We start from the raw sequence: 22,880 nt of genomic DNA, 5'->3' as shown, positions 1-22,880 counted from the left end.
CTAAGTGGGAAGCATCCAGTGGACGTCCAAACATGCGTGGGTGGGGGGTGGTGAGTGCGCCCCAGCAGGTCCTCTCCAGGTGGTGCTCCCAGCCATGGAGTGGGGGTGGGAGAGACCTTGAAGCTGTGCTGGAGGAAGCAGGGAGCCTCCCTCCTACTGGACCTGAGTGCTTTCCTGCCTCTGAAATGGCTGATGCATTCCATGACAAGCAGACACCTGGAGGCAAGGAGCTAGAAGGCTGCCCTGGCAGGGAGATGGCCTGCTTCAACTCTGTGTGTCTCTGTCTTTACTGGGCAGAACTGTGCTTTCCTCTCAGGGGGTGTTTGGGAAGCTGATGCACGCAGTGCCGCACTGTGTGCTGTAGGGACATGGCGTGGCTGCGTGTTCTACAAAGTCCAGGCCAGGACCGTGCACGTGCCCGCATTCACGGACTGCGTGGTCCCGGACAAGGGCCAACCACGTGCGTGGCGCTGTGACCCGGTGTACATAAAGCACACACTACCCCGCTTCCCTGCTGGACAAGCAGGGACCATTAGCATCACGTGTACCATATCCTTGACTGAAACTACACTTCTCAAGCTTAAAAAGGCAAACCTTGTTCTTGGTTTTGTTTAGTACATTACTGAATGCCCTGAGACCGGAAGCGATTTCATAGTTGATCAGCATCACATCCTCTTGCGGGAGTCAGGCCTGATGACACACGGCAGCACCACATGCTCCTGCAGGAGTCAGTCCTGACAATGCATGGCAGCACCGCATGCTCCTGCGGGAGTCAGTCCTGATGATGCATGGCAGCACCGCATGCTCCTGTGGGAGTCAGTCCTGATGATGCACGGCAGCACCACATGCGCCTGCGGGAGTCAGGCCTGACGATGCACGGCAGCACCACATGCTCCTGCGGGAGTCAGGCTTGACAATGCACGGCAGCACCGCATGCTCCTGCGGGAGTTAGGCCTGATGACACACGGCAGCACTGCATGCTCCTGCGGGAGTCGGGCCTGATGACACACGGCAGCACCACATGCTCCTGCGGGAGTCAGTCCTGACAATGCATGGCAGCACCGCATGCTCCTGCGGGAGTCGGGCCTGATAATGCATGGCAGCACCGCATGCTCCTGCGGGAGTCGGGCCTGACAATGCACGGCAGCACCGCATGCGCCTGCGGGAGTCGGGCCTGACAATGCACGGCAGCACCGCATGCGCCTGCGGGAGTCGGGCCTGACAATGCACGGCAGCACCGCATGCTCCTGCGGGAGTCGGGCCTGACAATGCACGGCAGCACCGCATGCTCCTGCGGGAGTCGGGCCTGACAATGCACGGCAGCACCGCATGCTCCTGCGGGAGTCAGGCCTGACAATGCACGGCAGCACTGCATGCCCCTGCGGGAGTCGGGCCTGACGATGCATTGTCTGTGCCTGTAGCACGTGGTGTAGGAGCAGCTGAGAGGTGGCCCTAGGGCCACTCATCTCTTAATCAGATGTCTGATTAAATACCTTGAGGAAGAATCAGAAACAAGACAATGTAGAGGCAGGTACTAATAAATGTGTAACACTCCCCCCCACCACACACACAATTAGGGAGAAGGCAATGAATGGAAGAGCGAACAGAGCTTTAAAATGTATACTTAAATAGCTTGTCTTCAAGCAAAGGGTAAGCTATACTGGTTTTCTACTTTCAAATCTAACTGTGCTAGAAAAAATAAAAAGGAAGGGCTAATGCTATTCTAATAATGTCAGTAGGTCCTTTGGGCTAGAAACATAGCAACTGCTCTAGAACTGTAAATAGTTCCCCTAGAGACTCTTGAGATGTAGAGGAGCAGAGATTTCCAACTCAGGGTTGAAAGTTCAGTCAGTAAAATGATTTTCTCCCTATACTTCCATCCTTTCTCATTTTGAAAAGTCACTAAGGTTTATCTAAAACTATGTTTATCTAAAACTATGAAAATTTATATTTGAAAATAAAGCATTATAATAACACCAAATGAACCAAAAGTTTTTAGGAAGAAGTATCTCATACCACGCCATTTCAGTCAAGGTTTTATAAAAGAAAGTGCTCGTTATATGCTGCTTGGAGCCTGGACTGCTACAGAGCTCAATGAGCCCCAGGTCCTGCCCACTTACAAGTTAGTTAGGAGTGAGGTACAGAGTTTCCGTCTGTGCTGATGGTGCCTTGGGGCAGGGGGTGGGCAGGCAGGGGCACTAGCTGGCCTGGGACCCAGAAGCAGATATATGTTGACGGCTGCCCACCACCCACTTTCCACCTTTCCTTCCCACGAGAACCCAGGCTGAGATCCCAACAGGTGAACAGGAACCCAGCCCTTCGCATCTCCCCATGGCACCTACAGCCTGCACCAAATTTCTGGAAGCCTCTGTGCTGTATGACCTTGCACCGCTCTCAGCACCATGGGCAGAACCCTCTCCTCAACTACAAGGAGAACTTCCTGACAGCCAGAACTCTGGCAGAGAGTTCTCTAGGATGTCCTCAGCTTTGAACATAATGCAGCATCCCACTCAGGTGGACTCCAATGGCAAAGGTTTAAGAATTACCTCACAGTGCACTGCCTGCAGGACATATGACATGTGACTTTGGACACTGGAGAAACAGTCCACAAATGTTCTTTGTTCATTGGGTCAGATCAGGATCATAGAGAGAGCACCATGAAAAGTTCAATTAGTGACACTACAAATACTGGTGAAAAACATTTTAGCTGCTAAGGAATGAACCACAAATACTATAATCCAGCAGCTTAAAATGCAGTCTTTCAAAATACAGGAACAAAAACCACAGATTCCAAAACCAGACGTAACAAAAGCTACAATGGACAAATTGTTAGGCTCCATGTGTTTTCTCGTGGCCTTTGGGAAACGCTTCATAGAATATTTTATTTTCTATAAATAAAACAAAAGGGAAAATCCTTAGCAAGCATCAAATGTTCTTCCTTTAACTTGACCCCTTCCCTATCTACACCAAATTGTATTTTATCTAAAAATGTTTAATGAAATGCTTTGCAGAGTTTTATTTCTTGTCTCCATACTTATAATATGACATGACTATGACCATGTATTTCTGGAGTTGGAGGAAAAAGAGCTCTTGCTTAGAGGCATTTTGAACTGCATGAATATACATTATTGTATTTTCTTGGCTGTGTTAATGCTGGCTCTTCTCCATCAACTATGATGAATTATTTGTTTAGTTACACAACTGGAATTTGTCCCAGCACCTACTGAGAGTCACCACTACTGTTATTTGTGCACAAACGATGCCAGGGGTACAGAGGCTACTTTGTGGTATAAGACACAGCCTTGATAATTTGTACTTATGAAGCAAGGAGAGGAAATCCCAATTCCATACGAAATGGAGAGAGCCACTGAAATGCTCGCTAAGCCATAAGGGCTAACTTCAAAACTGGTGACAAACTTAAGTCATTTTAGTTATGAATATATTTCTGCAACTTTCTTTCCCACATATCATAATTAGCAAAGACTATCCAGGTGTCTTTTTTTTAAAGTGAATTTTAAAGTGATTTTCTTTTTCAATTCTTTAGAAACAGTGTAACAACAAAATTCTCACTAACCCATTCTTTCTCCCCCTGGTTCTTTGAAGAACATAAACTTACAACACACACTTAGCTTTCAGGTAGCGAAGGTGGCAAGTGTGGGGACCACGGAACTCCAAACTCAAAGGGCAGGAAACGTGTGGATGGAGAACCCTCCTCTAGCAATGACTGCAGTCCAGAACCAAATCGGTTACGTGTTAAATCAACTTGGTTTTAGCTCAATGTCCAAAGTCCACGTCACACAGACCCACTGCCCTCTCTTAACTCTCCTTCCCTGTCTAGTCCTAGGATCTCCTTCTGGACGGAGCTCCTCGATGCTCGTCCCGTGAGGCGGCCTCCGTTATGCACACCGGACACGCGCCCTTCACCTGGGGTGCTGAGGGCGCCACGTCTCAGGCCACCTTCAGAAGCGCCCGGAGGGGAAAGAGTCAGATGAAGACACATTCAGTGACAACTCTCCCTGTGCCAGGCACAAGGCCAGGTGCAAGGAGGACACAAGTAAGACGCAGTTCTTATCGCTGGGCGCTGAAGAACCCAACAGGAAGAGACGTGAGTGACTCAACAATTACAACCCGCTGTGTCGGCTTCCCCATCAGGGAAGCGTCCAGGATGCACGAGCGTGCAGGAGAGAGATCCACGTGGTCTAGAATTGCCGGGAAGAACTTTATGGAAGTGGCCCTTTAATTTTAAGAGTTCACCAAGTGAACGCAGGAAGAGAGACTGACCCAAAACCAGGAGGGAAGAAGAGCGAGCATCTTCAAGGAGGCGGTGATCACCGAGAACGTGGCACAAACTGGACAGATGCAGGTGACCATGCCCTGTACGTGGCCCCTAGAAAAACAGGGGCGGACACAGATGGGACAGGCAGGCGGGACCCGAATCAGGAAGGCTGGCGGGCAACGAACGGGAGCCAAGACTGAAGGTTCCGGAAGGGGGAGGGACGTGGTCAGTTCTGGGCTTGGAAACATCACCCCGGTCACAGCGTGGCTGACACTGGAGAGGGGGACAGGAGCCCAGCACTTTCTCCAGGAAGGAAGGAGGGCCGGGCGGCTGAACTGCGGGCAAGGGGAGAGTGGGTAGAAAGGAGCGATACTGGAAGCAGGATTTATAGCTGGCGACAGCAGGTTGAGAGAACCCAACACCATGCCCCCAGAAGGCAGCGGCCCGCCGGCACCGCAGGTGGAGCAGTCCATGTGCTCCGTCCGTGGGAATGAACACGCGGATTAAGAATTTCAGCTAACAGCTCCCTGGGCGGCCCACCCGGCGCGGCTACCCTCGGAGGAGGGGTCATCTGCGGCAGAGGCCTCGCGGTCACAGCCCCTGTCGGTCCATTCCTTCGCCTCCCAGCTTCACTCTCTCCCCTGGCGTTGTGATGGCCAGCAGCAGCGATGACATTTAAATTCATAAACTGTCCCAGATTGTTGCGTCTTCGTGGGACGAGTTAGGGCTGCCTTCTTAAAGAGCAGGCATTCTTGGCACACCATTTATTTACTAACTGAAGTGTGAGGGTGAGTTCCAGCTGCTTGACATGTAGGACAGTTAATATATCCCGACTTGCTGGACTGCTGGGAATGACCATCAGATGAGGCGCTTAAGCTCAATGCACAATTCCGAGGAAGCTGGAACGCGAGGGCCGCAGTGACACTAATGCTAAGGCTTCTAACAGAATTTCATGCTTTGTCGATTTTCTGGTACAAATATACATGTATACTTTTTCCAATAATTGATCTATTTTTATTCATTGTTTTTCAAACTTGAAAATGAATTTTAGGCCTAGAGATGTCATTTTTATAATATTTTATTTTATTTTTGATGGTGCATAATATTAAGAAACCACTCTTGGTTCTTCATCATATTTTCCACATGATAATTTATTCTGACTAAAAGTAGGAATAGTACAAAATAAAGTGTTCAGACATATAATGCTTAGAGTGCTTAAGGTATGCACTCAACTGAAATAGGCTGTGAAATTGTTGATTTTCTATTAAATAGAAACATCTGGTAATCTTGGTCAATAGAAGAGCATTTTAAAGAGAAAAAAAGCTTCCTCCCTATAAACAAGGAAGAAAAAAGATATATAAACAATTTTCCTTTATACAGAGAATGATTATTCTTAGACATAATAAAAAGGTCTTTCGTATATATTTGTTCACACAACTAGTATATTAGACCTACGAAAACTTGGGTGTCTTTTCACAAGGGTTTTTCTTTATACAAGATAAGAAAGAGATGCCCAGAGAAGACATGAGATTTGCCCAGTGTCACACAATTCATATAGTGGCTTAGAACCAGAATAAAAAGCCTGTGAATCTATGCTTGGATTGTATTTAGTATTAAGTTAAAATGTCTTGGTCTCATAAAGGCAATTTTTCGATCGTTCCAGCAGTTGAGACATGCAGCGAAGGCTATTCTAATCGCAAGTTCATTTTTCAGAAGAGTGTGCTGATATCTTAGCATGTATTGAACTTTCTTCATGTTCTCATTCTAAATGAATAGTTTAAAATAGTTTTGAGCCTAATTAATATAAATTCTTAATTGATCAGACAGACATTTCCTCTGGAATCTGACAGTCCAGGGATTAACCCAAACCTGGGAACTGAATACAAATGGGATAGATGCAGTGGCGGATGGTGCTTTTAAGCTCCCAAGCCAATCTGCAACACAGATTAGATGGAGATGAAAGGGTTAGCGTGCTGTCTTGGTATTTTCCTTTAATCTTTAACACCATCATTATTGGATTCCATTTTCAACCTAAAGCTCCCACCGAAGCAGCTCTCTATAGCCTTTCTTTGTCTGCTTCCAGGATTTTCCACTTTTTTTTTTAAATGAATACTTTCAAAACATTCTCCCTACTCATTTGGCTTGTGTATAGAGAGACATTCAGAATTTCATTCTAGACCAATTAATTTGTGAGGTCACTCGCTAATCTACAGTACTGCTTCTGCCAAGCTGGAATTTCCGTGTTTAGTTGACCTCAAGCCCCTGTCCTGAGAAGTTCTCGATGCCCTTAGCACACATCCCACATCCAGAGTCAAGTCCCGCAGGAGCTGATGGCTATCTGGAAGCCGGGCACGCTGATGAGTCAGGACTCTTCTCTGTCCTGGACAAGTGGCCAGAGGCGCCCACACATTGGGGAGATGGTTTGTGGAGACACCGGGCCTGGCTGCCCACAGCCCAAGTGGACCAGCACGCTGTGGCGCCAGCGTGGGGTGGCAGAGGTGCCACGTCTCCTGCCGGCTCTAAGTCAGACAGCCATGCTCTCGACGAGCTTTCTCTAACATGGCAGGAACTTACGTTTTCCTGGTGGCTCTGCACACTCTATAAACATTAGGGCCCATAAGAAGCTATGCAACTCATGACGAGCCTGGAGAAGAGCGCTGATAGCACCTGACGAAATGAGACAGAGAAATGTCTGATGGAAAACGACCAGCAGGCCAATGGACAGCTGGCGAAGGGACCTCAGCCTCCCGCATCCGCCTTGTGGCCTGGGCGCCGAGATCCCAATGGAGTACAGAGGCGAGGCAGGTTGCTGGGTAGGGCAGGTTGCTGGGATGAGAAACGGGACAGGCCCTGCAATCATACTCAAGAGCAGAAACTTTGGGGTGAGCGGTGGAGTGGAGCCGCTTGGCGTCCTTGGGATTCACACACCCAAGCCGGAAGGGAGGGTGTGAGGTGCTCCCCTCAGTGCTGCCGTTCAGGGGAGCTGGCCTCTGGGGGTCAGCCAGTCCCTCTGCGCTGATGCCTGTCCCTTAGGTCTTTCCCCAATCTACGATTCTAGGGCCATGACAAGCAGGGGTGCACCTGGGGATGGAGAAGGGAAGAAACTGTGAAGGATGGACAGGAGGGAAATGCAAAGGAGCTGCTCACAGACAGGTAAAAATCCTACCTCCCACCACACAAACACACCCAGGGCAGGGTACTGCACCCCATCACGTACCCCGTCCTCTTCCTGCTGTGAACTCCACTGCGTGAATTCCCACTACCTTTACACCCTCTAGGTTAGGCATCTGACCAACTCACCCTGCATTTCCTAGAAAATCCACCCACTGCTTGGAATTTCTGGGCAAATATACACATTCTTGACTTTAGACATAACTGCCATGTCTCTTCACAAGGTCAAAGTCTTCCGAAAGGCCTCCCCACCGCACAGCGGCCCTCAGGGGGTGGCCTGAGAACAGGGCCCCAGCGCCAAGGGGGAGGGCACAGGCACCTGGTGGCCAGAGGGATAAGTTTATGAAGGTCATTTCCCGGGATCAGAATATGCGCTCTTATTACTGCTGAAATGAAAAGCAATCACCTATTTAATGTTGACTTCAACACGCCCGTCAGTCCCGCATGCCCTGCCCCTCCGACTGATCGAGGCCACTTGAAGTCACTTCACGACTGGACCGCCCGGAGTTTTGTCCTTCGCTGGGATAAACTTTCATCTGAAAAAATTCGCTCACTGACTGGAGAGGGTGAGCAACGGCCTCGCTCTCCTCCCTCCTCTACCAGCCCACGGCCGCAGAGCAGAACTGCGTTGCCATCCCTTCTCGGGATCCCACGTGCTAAGCAGTTTCATGGGCTCTTTCCCTAAGAACTAGATCTCGGTGAAAAAGAGACCAGAAGAGATCCTGTAATTCCAACCGCACTTGACTGAATTCTTAAGACAGTGACAACAGTCTCCTTTGCATTCACCTAGCATTTATGGCTTACAAAATAGACACAACCACGCCTGAGCCCCAGCACCCTGCCCTGCCCGCCAGGTTCCCTGCATACTACTGTGGAAGGGCTGAGGTCACCAAGCCAGAGTGGAGGGGGTGCCGGCGGAACCCACATCCCCTCACCTGGACACGGCTCTTGTCGCTTACACACAGTTATCAACAAGCGAAATGCCACAGCTTGTGCAAACGGTCCAAATGCCATAAATACTTAAATGTTCAGGTAATGTGAATGCTATTTTAAACATCACTCTAAAGTTTTGTATATAAAAGCAACCCTTTTGAAAATTTGATCAGATATAAATAACTTTCTAGCTGATTTCAGTGCATATCCTAAGATCGGTCTTCTACAATGTTTTCAATATAACAATATAAAAAAGTGTCTTAAATATACTTTTAAAATACCAGAAGGAAGCTGGAGACAGGAGCTCAGTGGTTTCGGTGCAGGGCTTTTAAAGGCGGTGCTTTGCTCCTCTCTCCGCTTGGTGGGGAGCCACCCTGCTCTGCTCCCAAGCTCCCGGGTTCTCAGCAGCTAGGCAGGGCAGTCAGAATTCTCTAAGTGATAAAACAATTCGGAGCCAGCCGTGTCAGTTAGCCTATAAGGGCTCTATTACCTGCTTAGTAGGATTGCTGCGGGGTTAAAAAGGGTTGAATCGAGGTCTTGGCCCTGAAGGAACTTAGGCTCCTGGCTGACAGCAGTACACAAAGCAATGTACAGTTAGGCACCTAACTATGTAAATGCCACAGAAATTCAGGGGAGGGGGGAGGAAAGCTGGAAAGGTCACAGAATGTTCTCTGGGTTTGGCCCAATTTTGAAGGATAAAAGAGAGAAGAAAGTTCTCCCAGCAGGAGTAATTACTTAGCTTAGAATCGCAAGAATGAACACAGTATGACAATTAAAAATAAAAATCAGCTTTGCTGTAAGCATTAGGTAGGCCCACTCTGGGTCTGCAGTGCCCATCTGGACAAGCCTGGGCTCTGAGGGCAGTCTCAGAAATCCTAGTTAAAAAGAGGGTAGCCAGAGCCACTTAGGAGAAATGCTGAGAGGATGCTGGACAGGTGACCCGCTGCTCAGCAAAAACACCCCAGTGAAAGAAGGGGAGCCCACCCCAAGCTGACAGCAGGCCTGAGACGCCTAAAGAGGGCCAGGAGAAATCACTGCGGGACCTTGGTTCACATGCGCAGGGAGAAGTTCTCAGCCTCAGCAAGACGAAGGACTGGTAGTACTCAGGTGTTTCCTGGAAATGAATTGCAAGTTCCTAAGAAGTGTTTTAAAATAGAGCAAAATAGGTTACCTCCAGGAAACCTCTTAGGAGCTGGAGTCACTCAGACACCAAGAAACCTAGAAAAAAAACCACCTTCCCTCCCTTCCAAGAAGGAAGGTGTGTGTGCAACAGCAGAAGGACAGGTGTGGCAGGTAGCAGGGAAGTGCAGTCCAGTGTTTGGCTTTAACAGGCAGACAGACATTTACAAATGGAGATCAATAATAGCAAGAAAGGTCAATGGTTACTAGAAGTTTAAGTGTAAAGACACAGGAAGTGCTGGGTGAAGTTTAGAACCAAACACTAATGCAGCCTTCACCCAAATACCTTCCTTTGGCCAGCAGAAGGGAAAACGATTTTTGCATTTTCAAGAAAACACAGTCACTGTTCCCTTACCCACTTCCTTGCAGGGGAACCTGGCCTCCGGGAAGAGGGGAGCCAGAACGCTTGCTGGTTTTCCAGAGACAGACAAGGGTACAGAGGTGTCCCAAGGTCTGTCTACAAGAGGTAGTGGCTTTAATGAACTCAAGAGAATGACTCAAATGAGCTGCAGCCTACATCCCCAGCCCCGCCTGAAGTGGGTGGGGTGTGCAGTGGATAATCCCGCAGCATTTTACTCCAACACATTTACTCTGTCAACGAGCAAACCCCTCCCTTGTCCTCTTCTTCGCACCATCAGCCAACTCAAATCCTCAATGGAAGGAAAGAACTGGGAGTCGATTTAAATAACTGCTTAGCAAGCCCTCTGTTTCCCACTGATTACAAACTGCCAACTTCAGCCTGGCCTCTGGATCGGTTACCTTCTTGATCCAGAAGCAGGAGTCCCCACCTCGGCCAACTCTGTCCCCATCAAGTTTCTCTCTGTCTCATCAGCAAGCCCCAAACGTTTCTTTCCAGGAGAAACATCAGGGAGTGAATCCCTTTCATCTTCTCTGCCTCTCTTACCTAGAAGGTCTGTGCCCTTTTGACTTCTTCCTTCCCAGCCGGTTCTGTGCCTGGGCTTGATCATGCCTCCCCTGAGTTAAACGACCCACAGACACAGGTGAGCACGTACACGCTGGTTGAAATTAGTTTTGCAAACACTTGCCCTTTGTAGGAGAGCCCCTGAGGGGTGCTCTAAACCTGAAATCCCTTAAAATGGCACGTCTTCCACATTTCGGCTGAAACTGACACAGATAACCCGATTATATGGGAGTCCCTTGTGTTCCCTGCCCGAACTAATCAATTGTTGGGTTCTAGTGATTCTTGTGCCTAAATATCCCCGCACCACATCGTAGTTTACACAAAACTCACCGTCTCTAGCTGCACCACTCTGATAGCCAGTCCTGCTCGCTGACCTACTTCCCGTCTTGCGTGCTTCCAATCTACAGTCCAGGCTGCTGCTACAGCCAGCTGACTCTCAACAATCTGATTTTAAACATTACTCCATGTCCTCCTTTTGTCAGCACTATGCAACTAAACTTCTTGGAAAGATATACACAATTCTTCTTTGCTCTGACTCCCACCCCCTCTTTAAGCTTTCTTTGGAGTTCCTTTCCCCACCCCATGTATATCATGCAACCACTCCTCCACTGCTTTAGCTCCACACCGTAAGGCCACGATGCCGCTTTCACCTACGTCTGCAAAAGCCCCTACTTAACTCAAGCCTCAACTCAAGAGTTGTCTTCTCTGAGAAGCCATTGGGCACTCCCCAGACACTCCTTTTCTCCCTCCATTCGATTACAGGCTCTCAGGTTGTCAATATTTCTCAAATGGATGAACTAATGAGTGGCTACTGGATATGAAAGAGGCTGGCAGAAGATACAGACTTGGAGACACAGGGGGGATGATGGGTCATGAGTAGGCAGCAATGGGGAAAAGGTCACCCAAGGAGACACAACGGGCCACAAGATCAGAAGAGAGCACAATGGGCCACAAAAAAGAAGACCAAGAACAGAACCCAGGGAAAGGAGAGGACAGAGCAGTCAAAAAAGCAAGAGGAGAACTAAAGAACTAGTATTCCAGAGACCAAGGTAGAAAGATTCAAGAAAGAGGGCATTACAGTGAGTGTTATAGTGGAAAAAAATTATTATTGCACCATTATATAAAGAAGCTTGGGTAAAAGTCTTATAAAGTTGTGCAAAGGGAAACTATATAATACGGATATAAAATACAGTTTTGCCTAATTTTAAGATAAATCTCAAGTCTTACTGTTGTTTGCAGTATCAGCTTTTGCTAGCACAGGGCGTCTTTTAACAGGCTGTCCAAAAAGTTTCGTTTTATCTTACTAATTTTTTATTACATATTGTTCAATTTCAACAGAAAGCCACTCTTTTACATTACAGCAGATTTCTTCACTTTAGGCTTTCCAGAGACACAGAAATGTGTCTACCCTATCCACACCCATTTTTTCCCTTTGCATCACTGTTTACATTAGCTTTCCTGGCTGCTGTAACAACCATAAATTCAGTGGCTAACAACGACCCAGATGCATCATCTGACGGTCAGTCCTGTAGGTTAGAAGGCCAGCACGGGCCTTGGCGGGCGCTGGCAGAGCTGTGCCCTCCCAGAGGCTCTAGGGGAGAGTCCACCTCCTCGCCTCGCCCAGCGGACACAGCCTGCCCACCCCGCTCCACTCCTGGTTTCCTCCGTCTTCGAAGCCCACAATGGCTGGAGGGGTTGCCCTTACATGTGTGACGGGGAAGCACACTTCTGCCTCCCCGTCACGTGTAAGGACATGGAGGTTACCCCACCCAGGTGAGCCCGGCCAGTCTCCCCAGCTCAAGGCCCTTCATTTAATTACGTCTGCAAAGGTCCTCCTGCCACATAAAGTAACATAGTCACAAACTCCAGGGATTGGGAAGTGGACGTCTTCGGGGTTGGGAGGCATTATTGTTCCTACTATAATGATGATGTTCCTTCTGCTGGTTGGGGGGGGCGGTGGCCACTTGTCCCCGGGGAATGCCGTCTCCTGCTGTAGCCGGAGGAAACGCCTTCCTGTCTCAACAGCCCCAAGTGCACACCTCTCCTGCAGAGCTTATTTCTCACTGTAATTTATTTGTTCTCAAGCCCCTGTGACTCAATGGTGAGTCACTACGTTTTATTCATTGTTGCAGCCCCAGGGGCTTAACCATAAAAAAATGTGGAAGAAAAACCAAATGAACGCCTCTGGTGGAGGCAGAGGCAAGACCAGTAAATTCACAGGACTTCTGCTTTAAGCATAACTTACAATCTACTTCTGACAGCTCTTAACCGGTTATTATCTCATAATAGACAAAATCCTTTAACTGTTCAAGGAGGTATTTGCATCTAACTATATTTCTAATCTTAATGTGATGGATCATGGATTACAAAATGTTGTCAACATTTTCAGTATCCGTCTGAGCTTGGCTGGGAAAGGGCCCTGCTATACCTCAAGCACTTGATTAGGTGCCAAGTTCGGGAATGATATTGTCTGCATTATTTCTGAATTCCCCCCAAAATGACATGCATCGAACAAATATGATTGGGCTGTTTTGAAGGGTAAAAGCAACTCTGCCAAACACTTATTTTGTATTTCAGTATCTGAAAGCCCTTGCATTAAATAAATACCAAAGTCCCAATTAAATAAAGTTTAAGCAGTCTTAAATGTTTAAATTGTAACCTAAGTAAGGAGTTGAATAAATTAAGGACACACGAATGGGGGAAGATCTATTTTTCCAGGCTACAGTTTGCTGTGACTATCTAATGGTACTTAACTCTGAGCACTATAGCAAAATCTAAAGTCACGTAAATAAAACTAAAAATTGTGTACCTGGTAGCTGAGCTACAAGAACCCAACAGTAACTACAAAAGAGAAGAAATAACTGCCTGTATGGTAATTCAAATACAAACTCTAGTTGGCTGGGGTTTTTCCCCTCATTAGCAATTAAAAAAAAAAAAAAAGCTGCTCTTCAACTTAACTCCAGTTGGTTTTGTTTCTAAATTTGAGGTTAGGAGACTGTGGACTTAAGCATGCCTTTGTTAAATTCCACAGTTCCCTAACACTCAGAAAATAATTAGGAACTTTAGATCTAGAAAGATGCCTATTGATCTGTTAAACCTCACATTTCACAGAGGAGAAACTGAAGCAACTTAATAGCTGCTTCCTCTAGATTAGGAAGAACTCAAGGCGGAGGGGAGACTTACAGACTTCCATCTGGGAATGCAGCCTTCTCAGGAGACCTGCTGGACAGGATACAGTCACATATGCAGTACTTCACGGGAGATTTTAAACTTGATGAGTTTTTACAGAAAAAGGGGAGACCAATTTCTCAATATTTGCATGGGGGTTTTCAAACTATAAACATACTTAGAAATACACCAACAACCAAACTATCTGGCTAAAATGGTCTGCAGTTCTAATTTGTCCAAATAGTAACCATTTCTTGACTGTTGTCCTCCTGTGGATACTGCAAGTGACCCCTGATAGCAAATCCCGGCTGTACCGGAGCTCAGCATCAACTCCACTTGGGTAAATCCCATCAGGTCTGCCAGCAAGACACATTAGAAGCTATTCACAAGCCAATGAAAAGCCAACACGCTTCTAATGCCTATTAAGGTCTATTAAGAATGCTAACAAGAAGTTTTGTAATAAGCTTAATAAATAAAACAACCGAGCCCACTAAGTGGTACTTATGGGAAAAGGCTTGAGAATTTAAGGTTTAGTGAGAGGTAGTTCCCACTAGTTCTATCGGGTCCAATAATCTTAACGGTGTAAAGGTGCTAAGCGTTTTAGAAAAAAACAGTAAGAAACCACAGTGGGACCTACAAATCTTATTTTTCTGTACAAGTAAACTGCCAGTAGAACTACTTTCTAACTTCACTCTCTTCTGAAATCTTCCATCTTGCATTTCATCCTGAACGATTTTACTATGTTCAGCATAGTAGCAACTGAAAAATGTGTTTCATCTAGAAACAAAAGTGAGAAAACTACAAAAAACATTACACATCTGCAATGCTGGGTTTCCAAGCTTTAATATAAAGCTAGGATAACGCAAATAAAGGTCGGTACAGTACCCAAACTTTTAAAAGTGTCCTTAAATACAATGACAATTCAACCTCAATAGATTATTTTCTACCGTTTGAGCAGATAATGACCCTGAATCACCGTCAGCAGCAGCTTGCTTTGCAAATCTTGCAACTTGCAAGCTCAAGTTTTTTGGAGGAGGAGCTGGTACATGGTCCGGCTTAAAATAAATCGCCTCTGCAATCACTTTGTTTTTGAGGCCGCTGAAGCACCTTTCGAAACCGCATGCCACGCCACGAAGCGATTCGCTGTCAACGCGCTACAGGGTCACATCAGCGAACCCCGGGAGCTCGAGTCCCGCTCGGCGCGTGGCACCCACAGGTCCCTGCAGTCCTGCGGCATCAGGACGCGGCGCCCTCCAGCTCCGGACGCGGACCCTGCCGCCCCCCCCCCCCCCCCCGGCCTTCAGGGCCCGAAAATGCACACCCTCCCCCAGCCGGGGGAAACTGAGGCAAGGGGACCGGAGCCATCCGGGGCCTGGCGAAGACCCCCACCCCCGCCGCTCCGCAACCCCATTCCCGCCGGAGACCCGGAGCGTGTCCCGGCTGCGCGCGGTGGACGCGGCGCTCCTGGCCCTGGGAAGGGGACAGCACGCACGCGGGGCCGCTCTGCGCCGAATCGCAGCACCCTGCGAACGCCAGCAGCCCGCAGCCGGGACCCGCGGCGCCCCCACGCGCAGTCTCCTCCACCACCGCCGCCGCCGCCCGCCGGGCGCTCCCGAAGTTCCCTCCCGCGGCCGCGCCGACCCGGCCGCCCACCGCACGCGGGGCTCCGGCCAGCCCCCGCCTCGCCGGGCGTCCCCGCTGACCTGCCGCCGCCGCGCCTCGCGGGTGGCCGCCGCGCAGCCTCGCCATGGCCAGCCGGGAGCGGTCTGGGCGCCGGACAGCCCGCAGCGCCCGCCGCGGGAGCCGCCCCCGCCCGCACCTGGCCGCGCCGCCGCCCGCCCCGCGCCGCGCCTCCGCCTCCGCCTCCCGAGCCGGCCGGGCCGAGCATGCCCAGTGCGGCGCGCGGCGCAGATCCCCGCCCGGAACGCGCGCCGGGTGTTCGCGGCGGCCGCCGAGGGGCGGGGCGCGCGGCGCCGACCAGCCAGTGGGCGCCTCGGGAGCGCCGCAGGGGCGCGGGGCGGCGGCGGCGGCGGGGCCGCGAGGCTCCCCTTCGGGACGCGCAGCCCGGAGCACTGGCCGCCGCTGATGACCGGGTGCGGGGCGGGACGCCGGGGTCAGACGCCGCAGCGCGCGTGGCGGGCGGGGCGGGAAGAGCCGGCGCCCCGGGGCGCGGGGAGACCACCCGGGCGGCGCCCAGGCCCGGTCCCCGGGAGGGCTGCTGGGGTCTCCGCGGGCGGCGCCGTCAGTGCCGGGGGACCCGGGCCGCGAGCATGCTGCGTGGGGGCTGCGTGAAGCGGGGCGGGCGCGCACGGCGTCCTTATTTTCTTCTTTTTGATGATTTATACTTTCTGAATCTTCTGCCGCGAGCATGCTGCTTGTGCTTTTTAGCTGAGAATGAAACCGACTTTTGTCCCATTATAAATGCACCTGCGGAAGTGGGGCGGCGCGGACCTGCAGCACGGCGGCCTCCCTCCCCACGCTGGGGCGAAGCTCACTTTTCGCGGCGGGTCGCGCTCCTCCGGGACCCCCCCTCACCACGCCCACGCCATCCCCGGCCCCCGGGGCCCCTCCCCCCTTCTCCGGTCGAAGCAAAACCCCGGAAAACTGAATTTCACACACTGACTCTCTGGATGGCTCCTGCGGCCAGACTGGGCATGTTCCGCCACCGGGTCAGGGGCTGCTGTCACGGAGAACGGAGGCTGCAGGCGGCTCCCAGGTTCCCGTCTCCTCCTCCTGGTCCTCGCCCGAGACCCTACGCCGCGAGCTCGGACCCGCAGAGGTGGGTCGAGACTCGACTGAGCAGCTCCGGGAAGCGCCAGACTGCTGCATGAGGCTGCACATGGCTGCATGCGGCGCAGGAGGGTGCAAGAGGCTGCGTACGGCTGCATACGGCTGCACACGGCTGCACGGGACCGCCCAAGGTTGCCTCAGGTTGATTAGCTGCTCACTCACCACGACATCGAGGGTCATCAGAGGACTGCGTGCAGGGCTTGGGGTGGCGCTGGTAGCACCCACAGGGGGACAGGTGACCCTTGCATAGGGCCCCGTTGGGGGGTTGCAGGGGAGGGGCCGAGTGCAAATGAATCAAAGCCGGAATATTCCTCACGTGATTGAAATGGGAAATCATAATTTAAAATTCGTTTTATGGCGTCTAGAATAAGAACACATCTTAGTTCTAGGAACTTTTCAGTCTTTCTTTAAAGAAACCTAAAGTTCTTTCAAGTAGGCAATAAGCATTCTTTATATTTGCATACGAACAAAATTTTCACCTGTCTCATTGAAGATTATATGTTCTCGCTCTCAAGTAGTTATACAGTATTATGTTCCCTTTTTTTCTCAGGTGATTGTGCATCACTCTCAGACCTTCCTTTCTGTCCCCCTTCCTTTCAGATCCTGGAGAACTGGCAAAATGCCCTCATGAAATCCTAGAAACACTTGAAATGGATGTGAGGAACTTGCCTCTAATCCTATTTTACAGAAGACAGGTGGAAAGATATTACAGACTTGTAATTAATAAACTGAGGAACACAGCTAGAGGCAGGTGAATGGGATGGACAGAAGGAAGATGGACAGACAGATCAATTGCCCATGTGAGGCTTGGCGTGTGTGTGTGTGTGTGTGTGTGTGTGTGTGTGTGTGTGTGAGAGAGAGAGAGAGAGAGAGAGAGAGAGAGAGAGAGATATCTGCAGTGAAACTTGTCCTTTAATTCAACCTCTTCCCCAGCTCCGGTTCAGCTTCAGCATGGGCGAGATAACATCTTTAGTGGAAGGTCATTTGTAGGGAGAGTGAGTTTACTTAGGTGCTTCCCTAGAATCTAAACCTGTGTTGCGGTCACCCTTATGCCTCTCCCATGCTTTGAGACTCCGCTATGGCTGGTACCTGTTAAGCACTGTTCTTGAACTTGCCCAGACAGCCACACCCACGAGTTGGTCCAGCCTGGGCGAGAATGGACTCTTCAACAGTCCATGCTGTCACTCCTGCCTGTCTGAAGTCTTCTGCTCCCCAGTCTCCCACCACACCAAGCATCCTTGGCTCTCTCAGCTCTCTGACTCTTCTTCTCATCCTCCTTTTCCAGGTTCTCTTTCCCAGCACTCCATTGTTGGCCTCTTCCCCTCTGCTCTTCCCCGGGACTCTCATCCACGCTGGTGATTGTCAGTGCCGAGGGTGGGCTCAGCCGGAGCACACCATCTGGCAGACGTAGTTGTTTATCTTACAGATACCTCTCGCAATGTCTACCGCTTGTCCATGCTAGTTGCCAAATATCTTGAATGTCATCTTTGCCTCAAACCATATCTTCCTCTCCACGTCACCTTGAGTTCCCACGCTCATATGTAATAGACCAGGTACCTAAACTATGATGACCCTCAGGAAACTTGAAGCCAGCATGTTCCAGACAGAGCTGGTGAGCTGCAGTGGCTGCTCCACCTGCATTTCCGAGCTTGGCTGCTGGTGTCGCCATCCTCTCAGCCACCTGCTCCACGTATATGGGCATTCCCGCAGTTCACGGGTCTGCTTTTCCCCTGTCATCCAGCCAGTCACCTGGCTCTCTCTGTTTTGCCCTTGGGAACCTCTGAATATGGATCCTCTCCTGCGTTGCCACCTGCACGCCCCTCTCGGGGACTCATCGTCTGCCCGGCGGACCTTAGAGCAGCATGTGGGACCCTCTCTGGACTCCCTCCAATCCATCCTCTATGCCTCCTCAGACTCTTCTTTTTAAGAAAATTACATCACAATACATCTTAAAGTCCTCAAATGGATTTGTAGTGCCTTTAGAATAAAGTCCAGTTTTAAGCACGAACTGGCCCCTTCCTCCCTGTCAATTTACTCCCTGGTTGGTGTTCTCCTCGAGTCCTCCCGCCATCAATCCACATTACTTGCCGGCAATCTCACGCCTCCATGCCCTCGGATGGATTAGTTCCTGCTGCTCCTTTCCCGTCGTTTACCTGGCAAACCCCTAACCCTTCAAGACCCAGCTCAGGTCACTTTCCTTGTGAAATCTCTGATCTCCCCAACGTTACTTCTTTCTGAATACTGCACCTGTACAGGCCCTTTGTGTCCACTTTGATGCCTGACCATGATTTACTGACCATTGTCTTGTCCATGCACATTAGGCAGCGTGACAGCAGGGAATATAGCCCATCCATCTCTGTCTCTTTGGTTCCTTCAGAGAAAGTTTACCGAACGAATAAACAAATGATAGGATAGGTGCATCCCTATAACATATAAAGTTTATTAATTTTTAAAATTCCTCATGTGAATCATAAACAGATTGCAAAGGAAAAAGTATCAGAACAAAGTCATATATAAGAAGCACAGAATGCTTATGCTCCTTTGTGCAATCTAGGGGAGATCTCAGATATGACCTCCTTAAAGCAAATGAATTTCCAGCTTCAGAAGTTCGGGAGTATTTTGTGAGCCAGTTTGCTGTTCTTACTTTGTCTGTCATCGCACAAAGCTCAGCATTGTATTACTAATTAATGCACAAAGTCCAATGCTCTCTCTCACTTGTGTTTCCTTCTTAGTTATAACCTCCTAATTATATGTGTACTCCTTAGAATAGATTGTATTTTTCTGTTAATAGCATGGCACCCTGCGAGGGCAGATTAGCCGTTAAGGAATTAACATACTTTTTACAGTTCTCCCAGCTCGTATTGTTTGCAGAGCCCACGTAGCAGTAAGTCGGGTGGGGGGTGGGGTTGGGTGAGAGGGTGGGGACCAAGCACCTGCTCCAGGTTCCCTGGGGGTGACGAATCTATTGTAGGCCTCCTGAACAGGGGGTTCTAGAAGGCACAGATGTCCACACAGCCTCCAGGGGGCCCTGCACACTGTATTTAAGAAGTGCTGTTCTAGGTCACATGGAGAAAAGGAAAAATAGCGACTTCGATTGAGAACTTCAAGTAGCCCCTAAATTGTTTTCCTTTATATGTGATACAGTTCTCTATGCTTGCGCTTATTAAGTAACTGTTTTAGTTTGTAAGCTGCCAGAAGGCGATATACCAGAAATGGAACAGCCTTTGAAAAGGGGACTTTAATAAGCTACAAATTTACAGTTCTAAGCCTATAAAAATGTCCAGTTAAGGCATGCAGGGAAGGATACCTTAACTCAAGGGAGGCCGATGGGTCAAGAACCCCTCTGTCAGCTGGGTAGTCCTGTGGCTGGCATCTGCTGGTCCCTTGCTCCTGGGCTCTGTGACTTTCACCCTCTGTTCCTGTGGGGATTCCTCACTTTGCTTCTCCAGGGCTGGTTTTCATCTCTTGGCTTCCCTTGGCTCTCTCCAGGTTCTGGCTTGCTTCACACCTCATGGCAACGTCTGCCAGGCTCCAAGCATCTCCAGACATCTGGGGCTCTGTTCTTTGCCTGTCAGCTCTGCTTTGGCTCCAAAATGTTTCCTCTTTTAAAGGATCCCAGTTAACTAATCAAGACCCACCAGAAATGGGTAGAGTCACATCTCCATCTAAGCATGAGGCCACACCTATAATCGAGCATGTCACATTGCGGTGAAGACAATCTAATCACAGGTGTCCAAACCACAATACTGAATCAGGATTGAAAGAAATGGCTGCCCCCACAAGATTGGATCAGGATTAAACCTGGCTTTTCTGAAATACATAATAGCTTCAAACTGGCACAATGACATTTACTTATTTTGGAAACCCTGGAGATTCTTGTAGTAAAATAACTGCTTATGTTTCCATTTGTTGACTCACCCAGGATTTTGCTTGATTACCGATGTAAGCCAGGCAACATTCTCCTTTTCTAAATTCTGCCTCTTTCAGCAGAGAGTGAATGGAACAGTGAAAATTCTTACTTTACGTCCTTTCTGGAGAAGGACAATAAGAGGTATATGATGCTACATTTGGCCTTTTCCTTATTCGTGGGAGTCTGAAGTGACACAATTTGGAGGGGGATGGGGCGAAATGGAAGGAAGCAAATACTTCTCTGAACTGCCTTTTGACCTGCTGGCTGGAGACAGTGAGTGCGGGCTCGTGAAGAAATGAGTCAGGATTAAGAAAATATGTTGTTGCTCATTATAGGTTTAGACTGAGCAATGATGTCCATTCTTTGGAGGCGTGTGTGGTCTAAACGGTCTCGCAGCTGGAAAAATCCGAAGGCGAATGGCCAGCCTGCAACCCAGATGGAGGAGAAGGGCACACCCTCCCGGGACCCACCCCCCTGAATGGTTTGCCAGGAGGCAGCTTGAAACTGTTGGATGGGAAACTAATTCTCATCACAGCCAAATCCCAGACCCCAGAGCTTCATTCCAGACAATGGCTCAGATTGGGGATGTGGATTTATGGGGGTGGGGGGGAGGGGTGATTTCCGGATGTCACCTCCTGTGTGTGTGGGGGAGGTGTGCTGGGTGGATGTTTGTCTGGGGAGGTGAGAAGCAGCAGCCTCTGGGTGAGGGAGGTGTAGACAGAGACCTGGGGACCTGCCTGGGAGGGTGAGGCGACACCCAGACAGGACCCCACGGTAGAGAACTGACCGCATGAATGTTTTTCCCTTGGGTTCTAGAAGAGCCATATTTTGTACATATATTGGAGTTCTGTTCTTCTAAATTATAATTTCCTCAGGAAGGAGGGAAGGCCAAATATTCACTTTCCCACCCTAGGATTGAGGAGGTCAAAGTTAGGTGACCCTCAAGAAATCAAAAACAAATCACTGGTCAGCAAGTGGGAACACTAGCAGCTGGAGAAGCCAGCGTGTCTTCCAAGATTGAGGTCCACGCACAGAATCCTTTATCTGCAGACGGGCAGGGAGGCCAGACCACCCACGCTGAAAGATGCTTAGAACAGAGGGTCTCTCCAGCCAGGTGGGACCCTGGCAGCTTCCCTGCAACCGCAGGCTGTATGAGGACAGGTCCAGAGTCAACTTGGAGAGTTGGATTGTAATTTCCTCTGCTGGTGATTTCCATGCCTCTATTTTGAGTAGATGTTTACCGAAGAGAGAAGGAAAGGAAATGGTATATTTTATCTTTTGGATAAATATGATCCCAAAAGTCTTGATGTGGACACTGGGTTCAGGTGGAAGCAAAGACTGGGAAGCGCTGAGCTGTGGCTGAGGGGGAGGGGAGAGACCAGTGCGGATGGCGGGTTAGCACAGGGCCCGCTGGGGTGGCACAGAGCCCGCTGGGGTGGCAGAGAGCCTGCTGGCCTGGCAGGAGTTGGAGAGGACCAGCTTCCATTTGGTAGGATTTGAAGGACACTGGAGGATTTAGAAGCCCTGCTTTAGAGGCGTGTCCAGTTGTTTGCGGAGGGCCTTGCCTCTGCTGGGTGAGGTTTTCATAGAAAAGCCCAGCCCTCTGCCCCCACCCCCACCCCAGGGGTCCACAGTGGCAAACAAACGCAAAGGCCTCGGGCAACTGCGAGGAGGCTGCCCCCTGGAGAAAGAGGTTTGGGACCGGGCTGAAGCGACGGCACTACAATTTACTTTTGATGATGTCTAATTTTGGCTTGGTTCAGTCCTGAGAATGAAATTTCCTGACAAATTGAAAGCGTTCAGCGTGATATCGTCTCTCCATTTCTCCCCCAAACAATAAACATAATTTCTACACATAGGTACCGGAATGACTGGTTTGGTTTGTATTCCATCATGGATAAGTAGGCTTATGAATAACTTTTCTTTACTTGTGGACCATGCGATGGTTATGCTATAATTGCAGTTATCTTGTTGGGGGAACACGTCTCTTCATTTGGCCCCTGATTTTCCAGGCGTCTATAAGCTCTTCAGCGTCACTCTGGTGGTGTTTTCTATCGAATCTAGTATCGTTTCTGGCTCAGAATAGGTTTCAATAAATGTTTGTTGAATTACCTGCTGGAAATTGGCATGAGAATTATTTGCTGGACTATAAAATCTTGGAGGCAAGCATTTTAAAATACAGATATTGCCAGTCCCTTTGGTGGTCTGAAATAGCCTTCTGACTTTGGCCTCAGGTCTCTATAATACTGATTCTGTTTTTCTTTCTGTTGAAGTTTTGGGTGGCTACCAACACGTTTCCCCATGACTTGGGTCAGCCAGCAAAAAGCCAAAGCTGCCCACACAGCCTCGCGAATGTGCGGGCAGATGCATGAAACGCGTTGAAGAAGTTATTAGGAATAGTAAGTGGCTGTTTTTTCAGCACCGTGGTCCATGGGCTCCCTCTTGTCATAGATAATCATTTCAGTTATTAATGTCAGCGAGTCTTCTTTATTGCCTTAATGGAAAGTTTAAAGGGTCTCGAAATTAGATAT

At 49.4% G+C, this 22,880-nt stretch overlaps 1 protein-coding gene across 2 annotated transcripts in view; it reads right to left on the bottom strand.

Moving 5' to 3' along the window:
- MFAP3L (microfibril associated protein 3 like) overlaps positions 1 to 15,426 on the bottom strand; it is a 35,133-nt gene extending 19,707 nt beyond the window's left edge. The window contains exon 1 of one of the 2 annotated variants that reach the window (XM_077144401.1): positions 15,353 to 15,426. The gene's annotated coding sequence lies outside the window, so the exon portion shown is untranslated. Of the gene's footprint in view, positions 1 to 10,811; positions 11,006 to 15,352 lie in introns of those variants that run through there. The other variant, XM_077144404.1, reaches the window with a different exon arrangement.
- Positions 15,427 to 22,880: the final 7,454 nt, after the last annotated feature.

This window comes from Tamandua tetradactyla, chromosome 26 (genome assembly GCF_023851605.1).
Source record: "Tamandua tetradactyla isolate mTamTet1 chromosome 26, mTamTet1.pri, whole genome shotgun sequence".
In the NCBI taxonomy this organism is placed as follows: Eukaryota; Metazoa; Chordata; class Mammalia; order Pilosa; family Myrmecophagidae; genus Tamandua; species Tamandua tetradactyla.
Note: the sequence above shows the minus strand (reverse complement) of the source record. Positions and strands in the feature narration are given on the sequence as shown.